Below are 24,598 nucleotides of genomic sequence, written 5' to 3' on the forward strand. Positions count from 1 at the left end.
TACTGACTTGAAACTTAATGATTGTTGAAATGTTTAAAGGGACCATGAGCATTCCCCCCAAGATGTTTTTATTCCTTTGCATAATTTCTGTTAAATTGGCACTTCAACAAATATTAGGAAGCCTTGTGTGGCAGGAAAATACAAGCCCATCATTGCATTGGCCAGTGCTTTCTGAGCTTCTCACGGGGACTGTAGACTCCTTTCTTGATAGAAGGAAGCTTCTGTACATCTCATTGTTATCTGAATGTGAGAAGTTTAAAGGTGAAGTTTCTAGGTATACTGGTATTATTATTATTTTATTTTTCTATTAAATTTATACATACATACATACATACATACATACATACATACATACATACATACATACATTTCTATCCCACTCTTCCTCCAAGGAGCCCAGAGTACATTATTATGTTTATATTTCTTTATCCCCACCCCACCCCCGCAAGTCCTGCTATTCTGCCTCATCATGGTGGCAGGGGGCGGGTGTTCTTGGGCGGGATGAGCAAAGTACACCAGGAGGTATACCCCCAGTAAGGTCAGCCAAAGCGTGAAGGTCATCCCAGCTGCCCAGCTAAAGCAAGCAAACACCTTTATTGAGCAGCAGTGATATAGGAAGGTGCTGGAGGCGGACGATCACTTCAGTGACAACAACAAAGGCATAATTTCATACTGCACGGGAGAAGGCAATGGTAAACCACTCTTGCATTTTACCAAGAAAACCACATGGATAGACAAAATGGAATAATTGTTGATGTAGTGCCGGATGATGGGCTCCTCAGATCAGATGTTACCCAACATGCTACTGAGGAAGAGTTGAGGATCTCTCAGAGTACTGATGGTGTTTATGATGTGGTTAGGCTAAAGCCTATTGGACGTCTAGCAGCTGATGTTGCTATGTGGGAAAAGAAAATCCGAAGCTGCAAAGACAGAATTACAATGGGAACGTGGAACGTAAGAAGCATGAATATGGGAAAACTCAAACAGTGAAAGATGAAATGAATCGACTACAGATTGACATTTTGGGCATCAGTGAATTAAAAGGGACTGGAATGGGACACTTTCAGTCAGAAAACCATACTGTTTACTAATCAGGACACGAAAACCAAAGAAGGAACAGTGTTGCTTGCTTTCATAGTCAGGAAGGCTATAGCAATGATGGTAACTGGGTACAATGCGGTAAGTGACTGACTTGTTTCAATTAGATTTCATGGTAGTGGTGGCACGAACCGGTCCGGAGGCCATGTTAGAGGCCTCCGAACCGGTTCGGAACCTGGCCGGTCCGGCGGTCCGGCACTGGGGTGGGGTCTAGCTTTAAGGGCAGGGGGGTAGTACTTACCCCTCCCACCGCTCTTCCCCCTCCGGCGCAGTAGTTAAAAGTGAAGTTTTGGAGGCGGCAGTGTTCCTCCCTGCCTCCCCTGCCCCCGTTGTTGCCTGGAAGTAGAGTAAAGTACCAGCACGCATGTGCCTGTCATTGCGCACACGCACCGTGATGGGCTCATGTGTGCTGGTACTTTACTCTACCACCAGGCAACGACAGGGGCAGGGGCAGCAGGGAAGAACACTGCCGCCTCCAAAACTGCAGCGCCGGAGGGGGAAGGGCGGTGCGAGGGGTAAGTACTACCCCCCGCCCTTAAAGCTAAACACCCCCCCAGTGCCGGACCGTGCCTCCGTGGTTCCATGCACACCACTATTTCATGGCAGGGGCGTAACTATAATAGGGCAAGGGGACACAGTTGTCTGGGGGCCCATTGCCTTGGGGGCAGCCCCAGAGGCAAGTCACATGACTGAATTCCCCAGCTGTGCACCTGCCCGGGCTTCCTTCAATTGTGTTCATCATCCGAAATTGATGTGGGTGTTAACACCTGGAGCTACCAGAACAGCATGTCTTTCTCTAGTACCATTAAATGACTTGCATCATCCACAATTTACAAAACCTTTAAAAAAATAATTAATTTAGGATAATGTTCTGTTGTCACACATAGGAGATATATAGCTATGGAAAGGGATAGAGATAGGGATAGAGATATAACTATGCTTTTTGTTACCACTATTCAGCCTCATTTAAGATTTCTTTACTTCATGAGCTGAGCTTCAGTGAGCGGGGGCATTTTAAAATCTTGTCTCTGGGCCCACTCCAATCTTGCTATGCCCCTGTTTCATGGGCAACCCTTTAACACAGTGATTCTCAAACTTGGGTCCTCAGGTGTTATTGGACTTCAACTCCCATAATCCCCAACCAAAGGCCACTGAGGCTGGGGATTATGGGAGTTGAAGTCCAATAACACCTGAGGACCCAAGTTTCGTTTGAGAATCCCTGCTTTAACATGACAGTTCTTCAAGTCTATGCCCCAATGACTGATGCAGAAGAAGAGGAAGTTGATGAGTTTTATGCTCAAGTCCAGTCTGAAATAGACAGAACATGCAAGCAAGATGTGATGCTGGTGGTTGGAGACTGGAGTGCCAAAGTTGGAAAAGGTATGGAGGAAAACACAGTCAGTCTTATTAGTTTCTGCCAAAGCAATGATCTCTTCATTGCTAACACATTCTTCAAACGACCAAAGCAGCACCTATAGACATGGACATCACCAGATGGGGTACATAGAAATCAAATTGATTACATTATTCATGCAAGGAAGTGGAAGAGCTCAGTTATAACAGCAAAGACATGGCTGGGGGCTGACTGTGGAACAGATCATGAACTGCTCATGTGCAAGTTCCAAGTCAAGCTACAATGGAAAAAGAAAGCTATCCAGCTTCCAAGAAGCTTAGGATGGCATAAAACATTATCCCTCCTAACCTGTGAGGTAGGCTAGGCTGTGAGATTGGCAACTGGTACATTTGTTTATATATTACGAGTTGGATTTTGTAGTGTGTTTTGAATGTTGTTACATTGGGTAACACTTATTGTCATTCATGTTTTACATTCTCACACTGACCAATATTGTTTGCTGGTCAATGACTGAATAAACTTACAGTATATCTATCTGACCAATATTGTATGAGATATGTAATTTTTAGTCTACTTTTATCTATGATTGTCATGTAAGTAAAGTAAAGTGTGCCACTGAGTCAGTGTTGACTCCTCATGACCAAAGAGCCATGTGGTTTTCTTTGGTAGAAGTCAGGAGGGGTTTACCATTGCCATCTCCCGCACAGTTTGAGATGATACCTTTCAGCATCTTCCTATATCGCTGCTGCCCGATATAGCTGGACCAGCAGGGATTCGAACCAGCAACCTCTTGCTAGTCAAGTCATTTCCCCACTGTACAAATGATTTATTTCTTGGAACTATAGTTTGCATATTATACAAACTATATTATATTACACAACCCAGTTTATATGTGTTGTGGTGCATCATTGACCATTGGATCTCATGCATGTGTGTTCACAATCGGTATCAGGTCACCCTGGCTCCATTGCATTGTTGTGGGGTTTGCAATGGTCTAATAATGCTAACTGAGAAAAGAGACACATTTTAAAATGGTGATTCTCTTTATCTTAAGCAACAGGAGAGGAACTGTCTCTATTAAGTCCCAGTGCACCATCCCTCCATTGGGATCTACCTTTTGTGGGTCTCATCTAAAATTGTAGGTCTAATTTAAAAGCAAATTTAGATGTGGGGATAGGGAACCATCTTCTTCCTATTCCTCTCCATGTTTGATTTAGACCAAAACTAATTTAGCTTTGGGGATAGGGAACCATCTTCTTCCTGTTATTTTCCTTGCAAACTGCTCTGAGAACGTTTCTGTTGAGCAGCGGCATATAAATATATACATACATACATACATACATACATACATACTAGCATGACAGGCAGAGAAAACAATGCAAACATTTTATTTTATTTTATTTTATTTTATTTTATTTTATTTTATTTTATTTTATGTTGATAACCCGCTCTTCCTCCAGAGAGCCCAGAGTGGTGTACATGGTTATGTTTATCCTCACAACTACCTTCTGAGATAGGTTAGGCTGAGAGAGAAGTGACTGGCCCAGAATCACCCAGTGACAGTTTCATGGCTGAACGAGGATTTGAACTCAGGTCTTCCCTAGTACTAGTTCAACACACTAACCATCACACCATTCTGGCTTTAGGTGGCCTTGTGACAAAGGGGATCTGTTGTGAGATCTGGTAGATGGTTTTGAAAATATTTTTCAGGATGTTTGGGAATATGCATGTATGTGTGTCTATGAATAGTTAGAGAGATAATGATTCTATCTTACATCACAACCCTGAAACTCACACTCTGATCCAGTGTGTGGAGAAGGGCTCAATAGCGTTGCTTCTCATTCATATGTTATCATTGCAACTGTCAGAAGAGTTTGGATAATAAATGCAGTGCTTTACCCACAAAAACTACTTTTTCTCTTCACGATCCCTAGACTCGTCAATAAAAGCCCATGGCATGTTAACTTTCCATCACTCAGATGTGGCACCCTGACATTTACAATGCAGAGAAAGGTAACAAAGTGTGAAGCACACCATAAATCATAGAAAGGGATCGGAGAGTGGGGGAAAGAAAGAGACTCGAGACAAAACCCTCCAGGAAAGTGGGGGAGAGGAGGGAGAGCGAAGCAAGTGGGAAATAAAATAGGCACCCAAATCTATTTTATATGAGAAGGAAATGGTGACCTTCTCACCCATCATCATTCACATGAGTTTTTCTTTCTCGCCCTCTGGAGTCTTGAACAAATCAGTCCCTGAATGGTACACTATATGCTTGACGAATGAACCTTTTATGATTGTTGCTATTATCCAGGGCATAATACCCTTGAGTGGAACTGGGACAGGGAGGGGAGAGAGGGGGGGAAGTACCAAAGGGAAAGTAAAGCCACAATAACAGATAGTTTTATATTGCAAAACAGGGTTGTAAATAAGATTGCTAGGAATGGTCGCCCATCCCTGCTCCACTTGCCCATGTTCTGCTCCCTGAATCTCCTCTTCTCTGCAACTTCCATCTTGACTTCTTTCTTGTTCTAGCTGGACTTGCCTCCCTCCCTCCTGCCTGCTGGTCCCAGGAAGTGTGGCTAGCCATTCTGTCCACCCTGCCTTGTGACTTGCCATTCTGTCCATGGGGAAACATAACAAGGGGTGTGTGAGTGGCTGGTAGTTATGTTTTGGCTCCTGCCACCAGCTCCCTTGCAGGACAGAGAGCTTTGTTGGGGCCTGAGGCAGAACATCCAGAGGGTGCCTTCCCCATACAGAATGCATGATGGAGCAAATTTGGAAGGAGGGCACCTCAGAAACTGAACCCACCCAGTTTGGAAACCTCATACCCAATACAAGCATAGACCAGCCCTCTGTGGACTTCAGGCCTAGCTCAGACATTAACCAATGCCTCCTGCTGGTCCCACTCTCTTTCCAAAGAACCTTACTGTTACAAAGGGCTAGGGGGACTAGAGCTCCAATTACAGGGGGGAGGACAGAAGGGCTTAGTTTTTCTCTTAGCTTTTGTCTTGGCTACTCAGGTACTTTTTATTTTTTTGAAGGCAACAGCAAGGCCAGAAGATGACTGTAACTGGGAGGGGTTGGAGTTTGTGTGTTTCTGTTTCATTAAGGACCCCCATCTTTTCTTTAATAATTTAGTAAGGGGGAAAAACAGCAGTGGTGGCTCTTTTGTGAGGCAAGGTGAGGCAGACACCTCCGGTGGCAAATTATTGGGGCCAGAGCAGAACAGAGCAGCAAGATGCCCCATCACTGTCCCCATTGGAGCAGCAAACTTGCAAGCAGAGGTGCCCTTATTTGGGCCAAAGTCCAGGGCCTCCACACCCCCCTGGTCCCCCCACCACAATCCTCTTTAGTACGTCCAGAGTGGTGTAGATTGTGCCCTCAAGAACTTACATGTTAAAAAATGATGCTTAACTTGGAGTGGGGGGCCTCTAAAGGCCTTTAAGTCCAGGCTCCAAAATTACCTAGGTGCCCCTCTGCTTGCAAGGATTGCCTCTCCTCACAATCTTTGCAAAGCTTGCATGAAGCACAAGGAGAGAAGAGGAGGCTGCTAGCAATCTTCCCTCCTCCCTTCCCCAATCTATGTTCAAAGCTTGCGAGATCTGCTTTTGAAAGGGGGCTGACACCTTGCATTTTGCACCTTGCTTCACACACTGCAATAATTTGGGAATCATAATTCCTCTTGGGAAGCAGTTATGGGGAGGACTTGCTGAAGGCAGAAGGGCTCAGCCCTTGAATTTCATGGGGTTCCACATTTGTGATTGTCTGTAATTAGAGGTTCTACCTGTAACCAAATCTGGAATCGGGCTCAGCTTTTCCGATGCCTAGCAGATGCCTGCAAATTAATCTGGTTACTCTGGATTAGTGCCAGAGCACACCTGAATGGGTCCACCCCATCAGTCACTATCTTCTGCATACAGCAGGCTGTTATTTACAGAGTTTCGGCTGATCCTTGTTCTTGAGCCAGACAAGATTGAAATAATTTCCATCTTCGCAGAGATACTCAGCTGTGAGTAAACTGTTCCACTGCTTGCTGTTTCATACCTTTCCCACTCTTAGCAATGTTGGCAAGATCACAAAAACCACTGAAATCTTTTTTTTTAAAACCTACCTCCGTCTTGGCAAATAAAGATAATATCTGAGATGGCCCATTCGATACTCTCTTGTTCAGCACTTTTATTTCTAAAGGCAAAGCAGCAGAGTTCAACTCACGAGGAACCATGACTTATCTTTTCACTCTTTGTTGGCTTCATAAATCAGAGAGCTCTATAAAATTACAGCAGAAATAAGAAACAATAATAATGCACTGTGAATCTCTTTAACCAATTATCCTGTTTCCTGCCTTCCCATTAAGCTGCACTCTGAGTTCCTGTGTTTAGAGAGAAAATGCATTTGCGTTGTACAGTAGGAGGCAAGTTTAAATGCATTACATGACAGCTGGTATATTAATGTCACTTGTGTAGAATAACAAGAATTGTTGATCGGAAAATGCCACAGGAAATGCAGACAACATGCTGGATAATTCCATGGGCCTGTGGTCAAGCTCACTGATACCCGCTAGCCTGGTGACCCTTGTTGGGTTATTTCCAAATAGCAGTCTATGGTTATTTGTAGTGATGAGCCCCAACCACAAATCTCAAATGCTGGTATTTGGGGGGATCCAGATTCAGATATGAGGACGGGCTCCTTCAGATAGATCCACCATCACAGTCACTTCAGACAAGCCTCATTGGACCCATGAACAAGAGGGCACATGAACTGGTGATGCTGTGAAGGCAGGACCTCCTCCCTTTTCACCCCACCACTCATGGCTACGGCAAGCCTTCAGACTATCACCTGAAGAAGCCTGATGAGTGTTTGGGTGTTAGCCATTCTCATATGAAGGATGTAATCCTATGCAATCCTATCGGACTGCAGACCATTGTAGAGGGTGCCACTGTGGGCTGGCATCTTTACCATCAGCCAGTCTCTAGAACCAGTCAATCCCCAGAAATGTATCATCAACATCCAGGGACCAGACATCAACACAACAGCATATCCCTAGGTGAACTGGACCTCATACCCTCCAACATGTCACAAATGGTCATGCTGAGAATGGGGCATAGCCAAGCAACCTGTAGACGGCTGGCCAAGGAACCTGGGAAGTGAGGCATACAATGTGAATAGGCATGGCCAAGCACTGGGTAGTGAGTCATAGAATGCATAGGAGGCCAGGCACCTGTGAGGTGTGGTGTACCATGTGCAGAGGCTATGGTCAAGCATCCTCAGAGCCATAGCATACAATAGGGTTGCCATGTGACCTGGAAAGTATGGCACGCAGTCCTGACCACAAATGGAAAGCATGTAATAAAGCAGGGGTTCCCAACCTGTGCTCCTCCAGATGTCTCTGAACTACAAAAACCATCATCCTTAACCAGAACGAATTGTGGCTGGGGATGATGGGAGCTATGTTCTCCATCACAGTAAGAAATGTGTGTAAAGGGAGGCAACCAGTGTCTGGCTTAGCATAATCCTCTTTAGGGGCCTGAAAAGTCATCAGCATTGGCCCCTTCAGGGTTCTGGGCCCTCAGCAGCTCCCCAAGGGTGCCTTATGCTGATGCCAAATATGAAAGCACATGGATTGTGAGGCTAATGTCAGAGGGAGCTTCCAGGCAACAGGTACCAGGCAACCATTGACAAAGATTGTGGAATGCTGGGATTGAGGTAGTTGGGGACAGCTGGAGAGGAAGGTGAGGAAGAGGAGGAAGAAAAGGGAGGAAAGGATTGTTTTTGAGGAGTGAAGAGCTGGCACTTGTGTGGGTCCTCAGCGGAGGTCCACTTCTCCACGACCAAATCATCAATTAATGGACCAGCGAGGGACAGAAAGGCTGTGAGGAGCAGGCAGGAGCTAGAGACCTGCCACACAAACACCTTCAAAGACTCTAGTGCTGTAGAGAACTTCTGATTGCTTCCCCAAACCCTCTGAGCTATTGCGCATGCACATTGCTGGGCTGAGGGCTGTTGGACAAGAGGGTTGGAGTATAGTTTCCAAGCTGTGTGGAAAGGGAACATTTGTAAAACTTTAAAGTCTTAAAAGATAAAGATAACTTGTTCCATACTATCATTTGTTTGGACTCCCTAACTCTCTTCTCAGATTGCTTTTACATTAACTCGTGATTTCCACCTGCCACAATTGACTGAGAGTATGACAGGGAGCTGGATCAGAATGGCAGGACCCAGCCCTGACCTCCACGCATCCACTAGATTGGGTTCACAGTCTCTGCACATGTACAGTATAGACTGTATATGCCATCAGGGACCTTTTTTCACATTCTCATTTGTATGTATAGAGCTTATGCGCATATAGTTCATATGCACATAGAGACTGCTGCACCATTATGGTAAGGGTGGACCTCTTGCCAGGATCCTATGTGCATTCCCTTTATGTGCTTTAATCATCAGAAAGGTGTTACCATGACGTGGAAGCCAAAAGGAAAACTTGAAGTCAGATAAGAACTTGATTCTTCTTGCATTTTTGTAACTCTAACGAGCCCCCAAACCCCACAGATCTCACTTTGACCTTTACTTGAAAGGAGACTTTTGCATTGATCTTTACATAAATGAATGAATGAGTAAATAGAGTTTCTCTATGTAATGGAGTTTATGACTGTGCTATCGTTGCTCTGGGAACTTTTAATCTTTTCTAATAATTCTGCTAAGGAGAACACTGCCTTTTGTATGCATAATAAGAACAAGGGTCAGGGCGGCGGGAGAGAGAAGAATGAATTATTTTGTGCTTCGGGAGCTGAGAACAGACAGTCCTGAAGGAAGAAAGGGGCTGGAATTTGAGCGTAAATAAAGCCTGTATTTCCCGGCAGAGCTCAAGACAGGCATACCTGTAGCCTTGACATCATAGTTTCGCTCTTGGTAATTACAGCAAGCAAAATCAAGGAAGTTCTATTTTGGGACGCCTGCATGAATGCCCAGGCCAATACTCTTCTTAAATTAAATATCTTTGCAAAGACTTGCCTATTTCTCTTGCAATTGATGTGGAAGCCTTCACAATTAATGTTATTTTCCAACAGATTCTCTCTCGCTGATTATATTTTTTGTGCCAATGACTCATTTTTCCGACTTAGTTAAAAAAGAATGTATGACCTTCATTTCTTTATGAAAATGCATAGTCTGTCTGTCCTGATGGTTTATGGAATGTTGCATCTCTTTCTACAATGATGCGCTTAAAAAAAGCCCCCCAAAAGGGATCAAAGTCTTTCCTGCTTATTTTGTCCTTTTAAGAGATTATGCTCTGTGTGTGTGTGTATAAGTGTCTACACGCATTTGCATGTTTTTGTCTGAATGACATGTGTTTGTTTTCAAAGTAAACCTAGGCACAGGCCCCCCCCAATTTAGCCTGCGGATCAGAAGTTCACTACTGTACATGAGTTTAACATAATGCATGAATAACTGTACATGGATACAGATTTGCACTTGCATACATTGGTTGACAGCCAGACTCTATGACTCTTGAGCAGTCCTATTGAAATTACTTAGCACTTAATTTCTTTAGAATAAGTTTAGTAATACTACTGTGTTACTTACTAGGCCCATGCACCATCAAAGATATTGGATCAGTTCTGGTCTGATGCAACTGGCAAAATAATAAAATAAAATAAAATAAAGTTGGAGAGGCTGACATGGTCTCCCCAGCACCCTTGGAGTCAGAATCAGTTTAGAATTGACCCAATATTTCACCAATATGCCTATCAAACTCCAACACTTCGCATTTACCTTTAAAGTTAAGACACCGCAGTTGCTCTGGGTCACTACTACTATCACTGGACCTCCATTGGCAGCCTCCAATGCTGGCCCCATTGCTACCACTGACCATTGGGCTGGTCTTCCAGGCCCACTGCCCCTCCAACGCTGGTGCTGCTACCAGCTGCTGCTCGACCAGGTCTGGAGGCCTCCAATGCTGCTGCTTCTTCCACGGTGGTGAAGAACTTCTGTCTGTAAAGGGGCAAGCAGGGGGAACAGGGGGCATTTTAAAAAGGCAAGTTATTTTGCTTGCAAAGAACATTTGCACATTATTTGCCACTTGACTTTTTTAGGAATGCCCACCCTGGGGCATGGGGAATTGTGGGGATTGTAGTTCCTGTACAGCAGGGCTGCTCAACTTTGGCCCCTCTGCAGACGTTGGCCTACAATTCCCATAATACCTGGCTATTGACTGCTGTCGCTGGAGATTATGGGAGTTGTAGTCCAAAAACAGCTGGAGGGCCAAAGTTGAGCAGCCCTGCTCTACAGGACGCAGCCATGGATTATACTTTTGTAACAACATTTGCGCAATATGTGTGTTTGCACAATTTGCATGCATACAAAGGTACTGGGCTGATGTACCCTTGAGCAATGTCAGGAGCTATTTATATAATAGTATTAATAGTCAGAGGTGCACCTAGGTAATTTTGGAACCTGGACCTAAAGGCCTTTGCAAGCTCCCCTGCTACAAGTTAAGCATCATTTTTTAACACGTAGGTTCTTGAGGGCACAAACCATACCACCCGAGAAAGACTAAAGATGATTGGGGGGGGCAGGGGGTGTGGGGGCCCTGGACTTTGGCCCCAAAGTCCAGGGGTAGGAGCACCTCTGCTAATAGTAAATAAATAATGTAATGAGCACAACTGTTTTTTTCCCCCAGCCTAATATGATTTCTCAGGTCTCATCACTGAGAAGACATAATAATCAATGGCAGCTCAAGACATCTGTGCACCTGAGGCAGGGCACCAAATGCAGCCCTCTTGAACACACCCTCCTCCTCCCCCCTTTCCCCCTTTTTTAAAAAAGTGGTAAGTAGGAGAGCATCTTGCTGTCTTGCTGGTGTCCCAATAATCTGCTGCCTGAGATGGCTGCCTCACTTCGCCTCATGGAAGGGCCATTTCTGATAATAATAGCCATCTACAGCAAGGATTCAGTGTATCAAAATACTCAGAGACCACTTCTCTACCAGTATTTCATCTTAAATTGTACGAGGTGCTGTACAAACATTAAAATCAAGAGCGTAGCAAGGTTCCTGGTGACCAAGGGACAAAGTTATGAAGGAGCCCCCCAGTGCCGAAACCATGCCCCCTTAATCTGCATCGCCCCCTTTTAATTACCTCTGGGGTGGGAGGCCTCACTGCCACTGCCGCCACCACTGCTGCCGCTACTTCACATCTTCGCTGCCAGGAGAGTGGTGGTGGTGGGTGGGCTTCTCCCTGGCTTCCCCCCATTCCACTACTGGCAAGGCTTCCCTTCTTCCAAACAGCACGTGACAGTGTCCATATTCAAATAGTGCAGGTGTGCTCTTTGGAGGAAGGGAAGCCCATGCACCGGCCGATAGTGGAATGCGGGGAAGCCTGCCTGCCATCACTGCTCCTCCAGCGGTGGAGATGGAAAGTAGCGGCGAGGGAGGCGAGGGGATAGTGGTGAGAAGTAGTGGTGAGGGCTGCAGGGGTGACTCATGGACAGGGGGGACTGCCCCGGGGGCCCTTGGGGGCCTCTCAAACCATGTGGGCCCAGGTGCAATTGTCTTCCCTTGTCCAATAGAAGCTACGCCCCTGATTAAAATCAACAGTCTCCTTCCTGCAGCTTTACAGTCTAATTGGAGTAATTCTGTATAATGAAATTACGAGCAGAGATTAATTTGTGCATATTAACTATTGATTTTATCTCTTGCTTTTAATTTTCTTGGTACATTACCCAGCAAGAATGTATATAGTGAAAACAGCATCAAGGTAGATCTAAATTTTGATGGGGGTTTGCAGATCTTACTGCTGGCAGAAACATGTTACCGTAAGTTCCCACCTCACTCGTGCCATGACACTTGGCAAATGTGAGCCCTTGCATAGAAATTATTTACAGACAATGAAACCTTCTTTCATCTTAAGTACTGCTTTCGTCGGTGTTTTTCACAGTGATGACTCTCTGGAATATCACATGTTGGTTTTATTGAGAGAAATAATCCAGCCAAAAATCATTTCCTCATGTTCCCTCTACTGCTGCAGTTCACTGGCGCACTGCTGTAAGTCAACAGTGCCAATATACACAACTGAAAGCTTTGGTGGGTCATTAAATACCTGGAGAACTCTGGAATGATGAACTCCTGGTTCAAATTGATGTCAGTAGGCTGTGAAGAGCTGGGAAGATGTAAACTCTGCTTAGTTTTCTTCCTCTGCTAATTCAAAATGTATTGGGAGGTGATTGTGGGGCAGATGGTAAAAACTCCCTCCTTTCTCTCTAAGAATTTACTAATTTCTACGTTTTGCTGGGTTTTTTAAGCATGTAATTTTTTGTCGGATACTTTAATTTGTGTCAGTCCCCCCCTCATTTGGAAGTTGTGTGATTTGATTGCCCTGCTGCTTTTATTATTGTTTGACAGCTGCTTTACTTATGTTAATATTTTTGCATTTGTCACTTTTAATTCTTATTTCCTTTTTTTCACTCATGCTTGGCTCAGAGATTGAAATCAAAGAGCAGCTGCTGAAGGCTCACTGCTGATCCCTGAGACCATCGCTGTGCCTGTAGCCTTTGTGTGTTTTGTGGCCTCTCTAGGTTGGAGGGGACCATGGAGGGCAATTTATTGAAAGTCCCCGTAGTCCTGAATGTGTATGCTGATTATGCAAAGAATGGGGGAAAGGGAGACCTACATTGCTGATAGAAATATGCCATTTCAAAATGTCACATCCTTTGTTCAGGCAATGTGTTGCCTGATTTTATTCAAATACTGATTTTTTTTTTGTTACTAACAATATATTAAAGGTACATTTCCATAATTAAGAATTCAAAATAATACAATGTACAAGAAAGCTATAAATAATCCCAGTGGTAATTGGCGCCCTGAGTGCAGTTCCAAAAGACCTTGAAGAGCACCTCAACACCATAGGGGCCACAGAAATCACCATCAGCCAATTACAAAAAGCAGCTTTACTGGGAACAGCCTATATTCTGCGATGGTATCTATAACAATTGACAATAAAATTCTGGCATCCCAGGTCCTTGGGAAGGACTCGATTTCTGGATTAAACAAACCAGTCAATAACACCTGTCTGACTGTGTAAACAAGAAATAATAATACAATGTACAAGAAAGCTGTAATAATAATAATAACAACAGCTACTACTACTACTACCACCATTCATAGAGAAGAATTGGGTTCTGATAATTGATATTGCAAACTCAGGCGATAGATGAGTCAACAAAAAGCAATTGGAGAAAATAATGAAATACAAGGACCTTCAGATAGAAATTGAGCGGCTCTGGAAAAAGAAAACAATAGTGGTGCCAATAGTTGTTGGTGCCCTTGGTGCAGTACCAAAAGAACTTGAACACCATCTTGACACCTTGGGCATCAATAAAACTACAACACATCAACTACAGAAGGCCACACTAGTCGAGACAGCACGAATACTATGACAATATCATTAATTTTTCTTTAGTTATCATAGACCCTTGGAATGGACCTGATAATTAAAGTACCTTAACCGGTCAATGACATCTGGTAGACTGTGTATAAATATAATAATAATAACAATAATAATAATAACAGCAATAATAAAATTATTATTATTATCCCACAGTGAGACACAACCTTGGCATGGTTGTGGCGCTTGCGTGCTCTGAGGAAGGTGAGAACTATGCCAGAGGTCCAACCATACTGGACAGTTCTCAGCAGAGGAGCCAGACAAAGAGTGCCTCTCCCATCAACAATATGGTGAGATGTAACTTCAATAAATCTATAACGGATCAGTTGTCGCCCGGGTCAACAAGGACCGCGCCAGGTGCTATAGTCCCTGGACATCTGGTGGCAAGTGGGCAACAGGACTCAGGATCTTCAGTTGAGCAACCAGGGCTGAAGACAGCAAAGTTACTGGAAGAAACATCGCTTAACTGAAAAAATATATACGAAAAATGCCAACAAGGAAATAATGATCTGCTATTACAAGTCTAGTCCAACTAGAAGAAAAAGAATGTACCAAATTTGGAAAGAGAAGCATCCAGATACAGAAATAACAGAACAAAGGCTAGCAGACCAGAGAAGATTCATAATAAGAAATAAAGTATTCACAGGAGTTGAGCTGGAAGAACTGCAAAGAGCAACACAGGCTCAAGATATGGAAGAAGAATTACCACCAATGGAAGCAGTTGCTCAGGCGCAGGTGGAGTTGGTGTTGGAAATAGAGGATGCCACTGTTGCTGAAATGTTTCAAAATCAAAAACAATCAACCTCCCCTTTGCCTTCACCTCAAAAACCCGAATGCCATTTAACAGAAAAGCAACAAGAACTAAAGCAAAAAATAACTGAGCACATGAACCAAACAACCACCAGGGTTCGACTTCCAGCTCTAAAAACAGTTGCCAAAAACAACTTGCTCAGGCATTAAAAGATGTCAATGCTGCACTTGCAGAAATAACAACCAATCATTTGCAAGAAACAAACCAACTAATGTACAGTGCAGCAACAATAACAACACAAGAGCTCGGATATAAGATCAATGGACCTGTACAAAAAGAAAGTAGTACATCACCTAAATGGAAGATTAGATTAGAAAATAACATCTCCAGCCTTAGATCATATGCTAGTAAATTGAAAAATATGAAAGACAAGAAGCTGAAGAATGAAAACACCAAACAGTATCTGATCCAAAAATACCACCTAGATTCAGGGAAAATTAGAGAAGTCCTGGAAATAATAAAGCAGCAAATAAGAGCAGTGTCAAAGAAGATTAGCATATATGAAGCCAGAATTATACATCACAGGCAGAATCTCCAATTCCAGTCGAATCAGACATGTTTCTACCAAAGCATAGAAGGAAAAACTGCAAGAAACATAGAAAAACCAAATAAAGAAGAAACAGTGCAATTCTGGCAGAAATTATGGGACAATCCAATAGATTATAATAAAAAAGCAGGCTGGATGAAAGAGGTCAAAAAATGTAACCAACAAATGCAAGATCTAATAATAACACCAGAATTAATAAGTGAAAGAGCAAAGAAAATTAAAAATTGGACTGCTCCAGGCGACGATGAACTGCATGGCTTTTGGCTTAAACACATAACAAGCCTTCATAAACAACTATCAAAACAGCTCAATCACATTTTGCAAGGAGGTGATATTGAACAATGGCTAACAACTGGGAAAACTCATCTCATCATGAAAGACCCAGCAAAAGGTGCAGTTCCAAGTAATTATAGACTGATAACCTGCCTGCCAACCATGTTCAAATTATTAACTGGAATAATAGCAGATGAAGTGATGCAACACTAATTAACTAACAAACAGCTTCCAGTTGAACAGAAAGGAAATTGCCCGAACACCAGAGGCACAAAAGACCAGCTGCTGATTGACAAAATGATTTTAGAAAATTGCCAGAGAAGAAAAACCAATCTAAGTGTTGCATGAATTGACTACAAGAAAGCCTTCGATTCATTGCCTCACACAAGGATATTAAAATGTTTAGAAACAACTGGTGTCAGCAAAAACATTCAGATATTTATAAAAAAAGCAATGAGCATGTGGAGTACACAGTTAAAAATCAATGGCGAGACATTTGGACAGGTTAGCATTAGAAGAGGTATTTTCCAAGAGGACTCACTATCCCCTCTGTTGTTTGTAATCGCCATGACCCCACTTTCACAAATACTAAATAAAACAGGCCTCAGATACCAAACATCTAAAACATCAAGTTAAATCAACCATCTGCTGTACATAGACGATCTGAAGTTGTATGGAAAGTCCCAGTCAGAAATCAAATCACTGCTAAAGACTGTCCGTAGCGATATAGCAATGGAGTTTGGACTAGACAAGTGTGCTGCATTAATAATGAACAGAGGGAAAATAAGAAAAACAGAAGGAATAGAACTGCCCAATGGAAGCAAGATCAAGAACCTGGAAGAGAAAGAACATTACAAATACTTGGGCATTCTCCAGGCTGATAACATTGCACACACTGAGGTTAAAAGAAAAATTGGCAGTGAATACATCAGGAGAGTTAGAAAAATCCTCAAGTCCAAACTCAATGGCGGGAACACCATACAAGCCATAAACACCTGGGCTATACCTGTTATCGGATACACTGCAGGAATAATAGACTGGACCCAGGCAGAGCTAGAGACGCTAGATCGTAACACCAGGAAAATCATGACCATCAATCATGCTCTGCACCCCCGCAGTGATGTCGATAGGCTATACCTCCCTCGCAGCTCAGGTGGAAGAGGAATGCTGCAAGTCCATCAAACAGTAGAGGAGGAGAAAAGAGGACTTGAAGAATATATCAAGGACAATGAAGAAGATGCACTTCAAATGGTCAATAATGAGAAACTATTCAACACCAATGAAACAAAGCAGGCCTACAAGAAAGAACAAGTCAAGAACAAGTCAAGGACTCGATGTCTTTATAAAACAAACCAGTCAATAACACCTGTCTGACTGTGTAAAGAATAAATAATTATTATTATTATTATTATTTTCAAAAAACTACTTTCAAAAAATTGAAAGGCTGTGGCAGAAAAAGACCAAAATAATCCCAGTGGTAATTGGTGCTCTAGGTGCAATTCCAAAACAACTTGAAGAGCACCTCAACACCATAGGGGCCACAGAAATCACCATCAGTCAATTACAAAAAGCAACTTTACTGGGAACAGCCTATATTCTGCGACAATATCTATAATAACAGCAACAACATTGATAATAAAATTCTGGCATCCCGGGTCCTTGGGAAGGACTTGATTTTTGGATAAAACAAACCAGTCAATAACACCTGTCTGACTGTGTAAATAAATAAATAAATAAATAAATAAAATTTAAAGGCTGTGGCAGAAGACCAAAATAATCCCAGTAGTAATTGGTGCGCTAGGTGCAATTTCAAAACAGCTTGATGAGCACCTCAACACCATAGGGGCCACAGAAATCACCATCAGCCAATTACGAAAAGCAGCTTTACTTGGAACACCCTATATTTTGCGGTGATATCAATAATAATAATAATAATAATAATAATAATAATAATATTGATAATAAAATTCAGCCATCCCAGGTCCTTGAGAAGGACTCGATGTTTGGATAAAACTAACCAGTCAATACCACCTGTCTTACTGTGTAAACAAGAAATAATAATAATAAATAGATGTAACCTCACCATCCCAACTTATGTCAACTATTCACTCAGTTCATACATCCAGTTTATTTCCATATCTAATACACAAATGATTAGTCCCGATGTCAACAGCACCCCAAAAATAACAAGCGAGGGAGGGAGGGTGGGAGGGAGGGAGGAAGGAAGGAAGGCAGTTAGGCAGGAAGGAAAAGTTCTAATTGATACTAATATTTGATCTAAATGGATTTATATTACCATGATAACCCGTAAAACATGCCTCACTTGACTGGCCCTGATCCAACTCTAATTGCGGGCAACCAACTGCATGCAACAGCCTGGTCCCAGATGGGAATGTAGATCTCCCTCTACATCAAAAGATGGATCTATCCAGTTGAATGGAAACCAGATGAGCACAGGGATGGGGATGTATATCCAGAGGCACATCTGCATCCACATCAGCTGCACAGGCAATAACTGGCTTCCACATGCTCATCTCTCTTGAAAGATCTGGATCTCTGCATTCATTCATTGAATGAATTACTTTTTCAGTAAACTTTGAATCAAAGTTTGGAAATTTCCAGGGTTTTTTCATTTGTTCTCAGTATTCTTTTTTTTTAAACCCACACATGCTTTACACTACTTCTCATTCAATTGCAGAGCACATGCTCTGAATATATCTGGGGGGAGAGCTGTTCTTGTGGTAGCAAGCATGACTTGTCCATTTAGCAGAGCAGGGTCTGTACTGGGTTGCATATGAATGGAAGACTAGACATGCGAGCACTGTAAGATATCTTGGGATGGAGCCACTCTGAGAAGAACAGAAGGTTCCAAGTTCCTTCTCTGGCATCTCCAAGATAGGGCTGAGAAACATTCCTACCTGCAACCTTGAAAAAGTTGCTGCCAGTGTGTGTAGACAATACTGAGCTAGATGGACCTATGGTCTGACTCAGTATACGGCAGCTTCCTATGTTCCTATATATGAGGTCCCAGTTCGAAAAATAGAACTGGGAGAGAACCAGCATGGCTTCTGCAAAGGTAAATCTTGCCTCACAAATGTTTTAGAGTTCTTTGAGAGTGTAAACAAGTGTATGGATAAATGTGATTCAGTTGACATCGTATACCTTGACTTCCAAAAAGCTTTCGAAACGGTTCCTCATCAAAGACTCCTGAGAAAACTTAGCAGAAATGAGATAAGTGGACAAGTACATGTGTGGCTTGCTAACTGGTGGAAGGACAGGAAACAGATGGCTGGTATAAATGCAGAGTTCTCAAAATGGAGGGAAGCAAGAAGTGGGGTCCCACAGGGATCAGTACTGGGACTGATGCCTTTTAATTTATTCATAAATGATCTAGATGTAAGGTAAGCTGCGAGGTGGCCACATTTGCAGATGATAACAAACTCTTTCAGGTAGTGAAATCCAAAACGGATTGTGAAGAGCTCCAAAAGAATCTCTTCAAACTGGGTGAGTCGGTGACCAAAATGGCAAGGGCGGATCAGTGTTTGCAAGTGTAAAGTTATGCACATTGGGACGAAAAACCCTAACTTCAAGTATATGCTGATGGCATCTGAGCTGTCATTGACTGACCAGGAGAGGGATTTTGAGGTTGTGGTGGACAGCTCATTGAAAGTGTCGACTCAATGTGCAGCAGCTGTGAAAAAGGCCAATTCCATGCTAGGGATCATTAGGAAGGGGATTGAAAATAAAATCTAATATTATAATGCCCTTATACAAAACTATGGTGCAGCCACACCTGGAGTACTGTGTACAATTCTGGTCACCGCATCTAAAAAAGGACCTTGTAGAACTGGAAAAGGTGCAAAAGAGGGCAACCAAGATGATTAGGGGCCTAGAGGACCTTCCTTATGAGGCAAGCCTACAACATCTGGGGCTGTTTTGTTTAGAAAAAAGACGACTGCGGGGAGACATGGTAGAGGTCTATGAAATCATGCATGGTGTGGAGAAAGTGGATAGAGAGACATTCTTCTCCCTCTCTCACAACACTAGAACCAGAGGTCATCCCATGAAATTGATTGCCAGGAAATCTAGGACCAATAAACTTTTTCACACAACGCATAATCAACGTGGAATTCTCTGCCACAAGATGTGGTGACAGCCAACAACCTGGATGGCTTCATGAGAGGCTTGGATAACTTCAAGGAGGAGAAGTTTATCATTGGCTACTAGTTGGAGGGCTATAGGCCACCTCCAGCCTCAAAAGGCAGGATGCCTCTGAGTACCAGTTGCAGGGGAGTAACAGCAGGAGAGAGGGCATGCTCTTAACTCCTGCCTGTATGCTTCCAGCGGCATCTGGTGGGCCACTGTGTGAAACAGGATGCTGGACTAGATGGTCCTTGGGCCTGATCCAGCAGGTCTGGTCTTATGTTCTTATCCAATTGTTTTCCATGTTTGTTATAGGAAGAACAAAATCTGAAAACACTACTGGGGGAAACACCTGTATCGGGGATCCTGGTTTTGCAATCTCAAGAAGATACAACAGTACCAAAGGACATAAACTGACCATTAGAAATCAGAATATTTCTTTGGCACAGGCTAATAAAAGGATTAATCTATAAATCATTGCTGGTTGTTGATGCTATTTTTCCAGATAGCCTGTAGAGCAGTAGTTCCCAACAAGGGTTCCTCTAGATGTTGCAGAACTACAATCACCCCCAGTTACAACATATTGTGGCTAGGGGTGCTGGGAGTTGTAGTTCGGTAACATCTGGAGGAACCCTGGTTGGGAACCACTGCTGTAGGAAGTGCTACAAACCCACCCCAAACCACCCCCCAGATGAGCATGTGTATGACCTTAGTGTGTATTTTTGGAACCCATACTCTCACTGAAAGTGCTGAGTGGAGGCAATTTTCATCAATCTGTTCCTCCCCGGAAGTGCTCTTTAATCTGCATGGTACGTGATTTCTGACTGACATTTCCTAACCACAGATAGGAGCAGCCCACAGGGAGTAGCATTCAACGGGCAGCAGGAGCATTCAACTGGCAGCAGGAGGGATGGGCAAGCACCCTAACAATCAAGAACATGGAGATGCCAGGAACAATGGGAGCCAGTGCTGCAGCTTGTGATAGGAATTAGAGGTCCCAGAATATATATGAGAAAATGAGGCTAGGCCTCTGGTGTTCAAAGTGCACATTAAGAACAAACACTAAATCTCAGGCGCAGGGAACAGCATCTAAAGGATGTTTGTCAGTGCACTTGCGTCCAATAATTAACATATATACTACGCCTAGCAAAATATACACACCAGGCAGCCAGAAACAAAAAGAGAGGATTGCTGTGTGGATTGCTAACTGGTCGAAGGAGAGGAAACAGAGGGTAGGGATAAATTGAGAGTTTTCACAATGGAGGGAAGTAAGAAGTGGGGTCCCCCAGGGATCTGTACTCAGACAGGTGCTTTTGAATTTATTCATAAATGACCTAGAAGTTGGGGGATGCGGTGAGGTGGCCAAATTTGCAGATGATTACCAAATAGATTGTGAAGAACTCCAAAAGGATCTCTCCAGACTGGGGGAGTGGGTAACAAAATGGCAAATGCTGTTCAGTGTTGGCAAGTGCAAAGCGATGCATATTGGGATGAAAAATCCCAACTTCAAGTATACGCTGATGGGATCTGAGCTGTAAAGGAATGACCAGGAGAGGGATCTTGGGGTCGTGGTGGACAGCTCATTGAAAGTGTCGACTCAATGTGCAGCAGCTGTGAGAAAGGTCAATTCCATGCTAGAGATCATTAGGAAGGGGATTGAAAATAAAATCTAATATTATAATGCCCTTATACAAAACTATGGTGCAGCCACACTTGGAGTACTGCATACAATTCTGGTCACCGCATCTAAAGAAGGACGCTGTAGAACTGGAAAAGGTGCAGAAGAGGCCAACCAAGATTATCAGGGGCCTAGAGCACCTTTCTTATGAAGCAAGGCTACAACACCTGGGGCTGTTTCGTTTAGAAAAAAGACAACTGCGGGGAGACATGACAGAGGTCTCTAAAATCATGCATGGTGTAGAGAAAGTGGATAGAGAGAAATTCTTCTCCCTCTCCCATAACACTAGAACCAGGGGTCATCCCATGAAATTGATTGCCAAGAAATTTAGGTCCAACAAACAGAAATACTTTTCACACAACACATAATCAACTTGTGGAATTATCTGAAAGAAGATGTGGTGACAGCCAATAACCTGGATGGCCTTAAGAGGGGTTTGAATAACTTCATGGAGGAGAGGTCTAGCAATGGCTACTAGTCTGAGGGCTATAGGCCACCTCCAGCCTCAGAGGCAGGATGCCTCTGAGTACCAGTTGCAGGGGAGTAACAGCAGAAGAGAGGGCATGCCCTCAACTCCTACCTGTGGGCTCCCAGTGGCATCTGGCGGGCCACTGTGTGAAATGGGATGATGGACTAGATGGGCCTTGGGCCTGATCCAGCAGGGCTGTTCTTATGTAGTTTTAGTGAAGGGGACAAAAGGAAATTATAGCTCACCCATCTATAATCCAATCTTTCAAAACAGAGAAGGGACTGGAGGAGAGGGACCCTATGTTATACATTTATTCCGGGTTCAGACAACTGATGCTTAGGCACTGCACTAGTAGCATGAATAAAGCCAGGGACTGCCTGCATTCTTGTCTCTCTATTTTCAACAAAGTGCAATATGCTGAAGGTCTTTTTAACAATTTGCAGAAAGAAGGTGTGGAAATCAGTGCTAAAAGCAGCAAGTTCACACCCAAGTATCTGAGCTTTATTTCTGGAGGTGGGTTGCTGGTCTTATGGTATCAAGGATGACTTGTCCCCTTAGCTAAGCAGGGTCCACCCTGATTGCATATGAATGGGAGACTAGAAGTGTGAACACTGTAAGATATTCCCCTTGGGTATGGAGCCGCTCTGGGAAGAGCAGAAGGTTAAAAGTTCCCTCCCTGGTATCTCCAAGATAGGCTGAGAGAGATGCCTGCCTGCAACCTTGGAGAAGCTGCTGCCAGTCTGTGTAGACAATACTGAGCTAGATGGATCAATGGTCTGACTCAGCATATGGCAGCTTCATATGTTCCTATGTTCTATTAACTGTATGTATGAATACTGAGCATAATGTCCCCTTCTTGGCTGACAGTAAGAAGAAGGAAACTAGGATCAAAGCTGTGTGTCCCTAGAGGGGAACATTATGTTTCTGGTGATACAGAAGCATTCTCAAGGGAGCCAGTATGGATCAATATAGCCTGGCTGCACTCTTTGTGGCTGCACTAGAAAGCTAGGTGCCTTGATTGATTGATTGATTGATTGATTAAGTGCTGTCAAGTTGGAGATAGATTCTCTCCAGTAAGTGCCTTAGAGCAGGCTTTCCCAACCTGCAGCCCTCCAGATGTTGCTGAACTACAATTCCCATCACCCCCAGCTACAACTTATTGTGGTTGAGATGATGGGAATTGTAGTTCAGCAGCATCTGGAGGGCTGCAGATTGGGGAAGCCTGCCTTAGAGTATCCAAATTATGGCTGGCATTACATCATGAGGCCTATAAGCATCAAACTAGACAATGCATGAGAACTGGAAGAGCAGGGTTTTTTTGCGGGGGTGGGGGTTGCAAAGTGGCGTTATACTGAAGTGCAGCCACAGAAACCTATGGATTTGACTGAATCAGCAGTGGGGAGGAAAGAGTTACTTAAAATCACCACCCAATTTGCCAGTGCACTTTGGCAAATATTGGTCCAAATATTGGTCCAATATTATTGGATTGGGTTGATCTGATCCCCAAAATGTTGGTCCCAGGTCCTTTGGACCCTTCAGAATGTTAGGATAGGGGGCAAAATCAGGGTCAGAACCAGTCCCTGCCCCTGGCAAAAATCCCCATGGGAAAGTTACATAGGAAAGTTTTTTTTAATCGCTGGGGGGGGGATGCTGAAAAGAGGGCTCTGAAAGTTGCCCCATAGGTAGGTAGGGGTGACAGGAGACTGTGTAATTAATTACAAATGAATCCAACCAAAGGAGAAATAAATGCATGGCTGGTCAGGCAGGCAGGCATATAGAGGATGGAAGATGGGATTCTCCACCCCAACCTGCCATGATTGCGAAAAGAGAGAGAGCAGACTCTCACTGCCATTTAGAGTTTGGAATACTCCAATTTCCCCTGAACGGTATCGGAGAAGCCCAAACTAGAATTGGCTTCCTAAATTCAGATTGGGAATATCTCCAACCACTTCCAAAGTGGCTGATGTTGGCCTATGTCCGATGCTCCAGATCCGACCTTGTACATGCTTACACCCCAACTGCTTTCCCACCCATGGCGGGGGAAATACAGGGGCCAGCATCCTAGCACTGTGCTATCATGATGCTGTTGCGCTAGCTAGTTGCACTAAGTCTGAAGCTTGCATTCCAGACTAGCGTATCTCTAGTGCAAAGATACTTATGGTTGCCAAGCTGCCCAACCTGTGGCATGCCTCATATGTTTTGCAGGGAACCTTGGCACAATAATGCAATTCCAAAAATCTCTGTAAGTTAGTGCAGCTGCAGAATCTTCTTGCACTAGTACTTTGTTGCACAAGCACAGAATTTATCAGGATTTTGGCCAGAGAACTCTGTAAGCATAGGAGACAGCATCCATGGGGATGTGGGCAGTAGGGATGTGCACAGAACTGGATGGCCCGGTTCAGTTTGAGTCCGAACCGGACTCAAATCCAACTGGGCCAGATAGGTCCAGCACCCCGTCGAGTAAGGTAATTTTTAAATTATTATTTTATTACACCGAAAAACATTCATGAACCCCTCGAACATTTGGGGAGTGTTAGGTCTGGGGTCGAACTGAACAGTTCAGCCCTGAACCGTTGAACTAAACCGATTTGACGTTGAAGTGGCTCAACATCAAACCAGTTTGCACATCCCTAGTGCCGGCAGGGGAGACAGGGACTATGCCCCCACCAGTTGAGTAGTTCACCCACCATCTCCACATACAACTTTCTGGACCTATTGCTGAATCACAAACAGGGAATTAAAATAAGGGTGCAACAGCTTTATGTGAAAGTTAACTCCATCGAAATCAAT

General features: G+C 43.6%; 1 long non-coding RNA gene across 1 annotated transcript in view; it reads left to right on the top strand.

Moving 5' to 3' along the window:
* LOC128329102 (uncharacterized) overlaps positions 1-20,104 on the top strand; it is a 151,790-nt gene extending 131,686 nt beyond the window's left edge. The window contains exon 3 of the long non-coding RNA XR_008309514.1: positions 19,977-20,104. This is a non-coding gene — a long non-coding RNA (uncharacterized LOC128329102). The remainder of the gene's footprint in view (positions 1-19,976) is intronic.
* The last annotated feature ends 4,494 nt before the right edge of the window (positions 20,105-24,598 follow it).

This window comes from Hemicordylus capensis, chromosome 6 (assembly GCF_027244095.1).
Source record: "Hemicordylus capensis ecotype Gifberg chromosome 6, rHemCap1.1.pri, whole genome shotgun sequence".
Lineage (NCBI taxonomy): Eukaryota > Metazoa > Chordata > Lepidosauria > Squamata > Cordylidae > Hemicordylus > Hemicordylus capensis.